The following is a 4853-nucleotide window of genomic DNA, read 5'->3' on the forward strand; positions in this document are numbered from 1 at the left end:
GTCCCTGTCAGGTTGAGGCTGCAGTTTTGGGGCAGCTCTGTCAATGCCTGCACACCTGGGCAGTTCTGCAGCTCAGGGTGCACAGAGCCAGCAGAACTCCTCCCGTTCATTCCACGAGCTGGAGCCTCACCAACACGCCCTCCCCAGCTGATCCCTCGGGCTGGCCCTGCCAAGGGAGAATCCAGCACAGCCCTGCTGCCCTTTCCAGCTGGCATCTCCTCCCAGCTTGTGCGCAGAGCACAGCCCCTCCTTCCCATCCTCACCACCACCAGCTGAACCTCCTCCTCCCCAAACCCCCGAGCTCAGGGGTACAAATCTCCCCAGGCTCTCTCCAGCCCTGGCTGCTGACGCTGTGGGAACACCAGGAAATGCCCCCAAGAGGATTTTGCTTTGCAAAATCTTCCAGGCTGGAAGAGCCAAGCGGCCGCTCCACAACCCCAGGAGAAAGCTGAGCGTGGTGGTGGCACCACCCTGGGGGTGTGGGTGTGAGGAAGGGGTTTCTGGGGGACCCAGGCTCGGAAATGAGCCCAGAGAAGGAGTGGGAGAGGGCAGCAAACCCCGGTCTGCTCCTCAAACAGGGAGAAATCCGGGGGCTCATGCTTGGAGTGAATAATTGTCAAACTGAGAAACTCCCTGGCTCTGAAGGAAGAAGGAATTGCTGTGGCTGGGAACTGGAGCCTTTCTGAGAGTCCCTGGGATTTCCCTGCTCCAGGGAACAAGTGGGACAGGGTCCAGGGAGCCTGACTGGGATCACAGTGGGGACTCCAGCTCTGCTCTGACTCCCCCAGGCAGAGCTGGGGTCTGACCCCAAACCTGCTGTGCCCCGGCGCTGCTCCCCTGGGAGAGCCAAGGCACTCCCAGGCTGTGGCAGGGCTGTCCCTGCCCTTGGCAAGGGGAATGGCAGGCCCAGCACTGCTCCCAGCCCGGGCAGAGGTGGCCAGGACAGCCAGGAGCCCCCAGGACCGAGCACAGGACCTGGGCTGGGCTGGGAAGGGGGAAGAAAGGAAGGGAGAGAATGGATAAACACCCCAAAGGATCACAAACCTGGACACAAATCCCTGCTCTGAGCTGCTCAGGGATTTCAGCCTTGCTGAACTCCCCAGCTGTTGTTCCCCCCTCGGCCACGCCAGGGGCAGGAGGGATGTCCAAACCTCTCCTCCTGTCCCACCGTGCCCACAGGACCGCAGCTCTCAGGAGAGGGCAGAGCCAGCTCAGAATTCCTGCCTCAGGTCCCCGAGGGCTCACAGGGACTCGTGGCACTGGCAGAGGATGCCACAGCACCTCTGGAAGTCGTGCCCAGAGCCCCCCACAGCCCTGGGCTGTTCAGTGTGCCCAGCCCGGCCTCAGAGCTCTGGTAAAGAGAAATGTTGGAGCATAAAAACCCTGGCAGAGGAGCTCATGTGAGGGAGGATCACAGGACACGGCTCCACGGCACAGCTGCAAAGCACTGCAGGAGAAAAGCGCTTTCTCCCCATCTCGCCTTCCACTGCATCAAATCTGTTACTAAATCCAAAATCTGGGCAAAGAGAAACAGTTTTCTCCTGTCCAGCTGCCCATTTACTCCTTGTAATTCCCATCTCGGGGTGCCTGGAAGCACAGCTCTTCCTCAGCTGAGGGAAACTGAGGCACGGGAGCACCAAGAAGCTTCTTCAGATGGGAAAGCAAGGCCAGCATGGTTAAACCCCAGATCCAGAACTGCTTTCACCCATCCCAGTGGGAATTTTAATTGTGCCGAGCCCAAACGGCAGCTGAACCCACAGGAATCCTGACATGGACATCAGGGAGAGATTCCCAGAGAGAAAACCGGACTGAAAACTGTCACCTGAACTGAAAACTGTCACCTGAATGGAAAACTGTCACCTGAACTGAAAACTATCACCTGAATGGAAAAGTGTCACGTGAATGGAAAAGTGTCACCTGAATGGAAAACTGTCACCTGAACTGAAAACTGTCACCTGAACTGAAAACTGTCACCTGAATAGAAAAGTGTCACCTGAATGGAAAACTGTCACCTGAATGGAAAACTGTCACCTGAACTAAAAACTGTCACCTGAATAGAAAAGTGTCACCTGAATGGAAAACTGTCACCTGAACTGAAAACTGTCACCTGAATGGAAAAGTGTCACCTGAATGGAAAACTGTCACCTGAACTGAAAACTGTCACCTGAATAGAAAAGTGTCACCTGAATGGAAAACTGTCACCTGAACTGAAAACTGTCACCTGAATGGAAAAGTGTCACCTGAATGGAAAACTGTCACCTGAACCAAAAACTGTCACCTGAACTGAAAACTGTCACCTGAACCAAAAACTGTCACCTGAACTGAAAACTGTCACCTGAATGGAAAACTGTCACCTGAACTGAAAACTGTCACCTGAATGGAAAAGTGTCACCTGAACCAAAAACTGTCACCTGAACCAAAAACTGTCACCTGAACCGAAAACTGTCACCTGAACCCTGCAGAGCCTGGTTCTGCCCGAAAGGTGCCGTGTGTGGGATTGGAATCCCTCTTCCCAGGAGAGCCCGGCACATCCCGGGCAGCATCCTCACCTCCAGCAGCCTCCTCCTCCTCCTCTCCCTCCCTTCCAGAGCAGCCCCACCTCGCCAGACCCATCTCTCCAGACACCAAGCACAGCTTTTCTGTGGATAAATATTGCAGCAAAAGCTCTGTGGATAAATAAATATTGCAGCAAAAGCTCTGAGGATGGAGGAGAGGCACATCCCGGGGCTCCCCACCCTGAACCCAGCCCACTCCAGGAGCGGGAGCTTCCACCAGAGATCTGCTGGATCTCTCCTCTCCCTGACTTCTCCAGGCACCGTGGTTCCTTCACCAGCCCAAGAGGAACTTCCCTGTAAACCCTGCAAAATTCCACCCCGGCACAAGGAAGCGCTTTGTTTGCAGAAGAACGCGCAAAGCTTTCCCCCGGAGTTGTTACCTTCCCGCTGACCGTGGGATTTGGGTGCTCCTTGGGAATTTGGGAGCTGTTTGTTCCCCCTCACGGCTCCTTTCCCGGGATGCTGGGCATGTCCTGGGGGAGCTGCAGCGCTCTGGGTGCAGGAGGGGCTGGGGCAGCGCTCCCTCCTCCGCAGTGGGTGGTTTTATAGAACATCCCCGGGCTCCCCCAGCACAGCCCCCGCCACCAATGGCTGAGGGTGGGATGGGGATGGAGGAGGGAAAAGCGGGAGAAGCACGGGATAGCTCTGGGAAGGAGTGAAATAAAAAACAAATAAAGCCGGGCGAGGGGCGGCACCGTCTGCTCCAGGAGCGGCGGGATCCTCTTCTCGAGATTTGTTCAAAGATGATGGCGAGAACCGAACCAGCCTGGCTCCTCTCAGTGGTCAGGGTTTGTAAATAGGGCAGAAATCATCTGTATGTGCAGAGAAAGCCAGGTTTGGTGGGAAGGACAGCAGGTAAAGCCAGGTTTGGTGGGAAGGACAGCAGGGAAAGCCAGGTTTGGTGGGAAGGACAGCAGGTAAAGCCAGGTTTGGTGGGAAGGACACAGAGGAAAAGCCAGGTTTGGTGGGAAGGACACGGAGGTAAAGCCAGGTTTGGTGGGAAGGACAGCAGGTAAAGCCAGGTTTGGTGGGAAGGACATGGAGGTAAAGCCAGGTTTGGTGGGAAGGACAGCAGGGAAAGCCAGGTTTGGTGGGAAGGACAGCAGGGAAAGCCAGGTTTGGTGGGAAGGACAGCAGGTAAAGCCAGGTTTGGTGGGAAGGACAGCAGGGAAAGCCAGGTTTGGTGGGAAGGACACAGAGGAAAAGCCAGGTTTGGTGGGAAGGACAGCAGGTAAAGCCAGGTTTGGTGGGAAGGACAGCAGGGAAAGCCAGGTTTGGTGGGAAGGACACAGAGGAAAAGCCAGGTTTGGTGGGAAGGACAGCAGGTAAAGCCAGGTTTGGTGGGAAGGACACAGAGGAAAAGCCAGGTTTGGTGGGAAGGACACGGAGGTAAAGCCAGGTTTGGTGGGAAGGACAGCAGGGAAAGCCAGGTTTGGTGGGAAGGACACAGAGGAAAAGTCAGGTTTGGTGGACACAGCCCACCCACCCCTGGCCTTGCCTGGAGCACTCAGCTGCTGCCCCTTTTTGGCCAGTGATACCCAGAGATGTTTCCACTTTGAAATTTGTGTCCCAGAGTTGACTCTGGAGCTCTTCCCTGCACCTTGGTGCATTCCTGGGACCCTGGGGCTGGACTTTGGAGCAAACACGTCCATTGCCAGCTGGAGGCTTTGGAGGGCAGCAGGGGTGAGCTGGCCCTGTCCCTCCGCTCACTCCATCCCCGGACAGAGCCCCTCCAAGGCTCCTCTGCCCAGGGCAGAATCCATGGATTTAACCACCCTTTATAACCCTTTGGCCTCTGTGAGGGGCTGCAGCTTTTCCTGGGCTCTCTTCCCAAAACAGAGGAGCTTGGGGCGTGCAGGGCCCCCCTCCCTGAGCCCTGGGGGGGTCCTGCAGCCTTTTCTGGGCCGGTCACGTTCCTGCACGGGACGGGGCATCAATGGCCCTCTCTGTTCTGCTGGAGACAAAGGATGGCTCCAACCCCTTGGAGACCCCCAGGAAAACCCATCCTTGCCCAGCCAGAGTGCTCCTGACCCACACTGGGGTCCGAGCCGCCGTTGAGTCCCTTCAGTGAGGAGAACAAAACCCCAAAGCACCGCTGAGTGCCGTGCTTTGTGTCCCAGCTTCCCAGGAAAGCCAGGGATCCCGGAGAGCCACAGCTCAGGGCACGCATCCCTCGGGCTCTGCCAGCTGTGGGAACATCTCCACGGCTCTCTGGTCCAAGGCACTGCAACAGCTTTGCCAGACGAGGGTCGGGGAAGGAAAATCGCTGCTGCTTCCAGCTGGAATCAGGGGTTTAAC

The 4853-nt window shown here is 56.6% G+C and overlaps 1 protein-coding gene across 2 annotated transcripts in view; it reads right to left on the reverse strand.

Annotated features, from left to right (window-relative positions):
• The window catches only part of LOC102107001 (endothelin receptor type B-like), a 10694-nt gene extending 7622 nt beyond the window's left edge, over positions 1-3072 (reverse strand). Inside the window, exon 1 of one of the 2 annotated variants that reach the window (XM_014256398.2) lies at positions 2948-3061. The gene's annotated coding sequence lies outside the window, so the exon portion shown is untranslated. Of the gene's footprint in view, positions 1-2935 lie in introns of both variants that reach the window. The other variant, XM_005527497.3, reaches the window with a different exon arrangement.
• Positions 3073-4853: the final 1781 nt, after the last annotated feature.

This window comes from Pseudopodoces humilis, chromosome 15 (genome assembly GCF_049639895.1).
Source record: "Pseudopodoces humilis isolate 2021_Gansu_Grassland_sample_001 chromosome 15, ASM4963989v1, whole genome shotgun sequence".
Lineage (NCBI taxonomy): Eukaryota > Metazoa > Chordata > Aves > Passeriformes > Paridae > Pseudopodoces > Pseudopodoces humilis.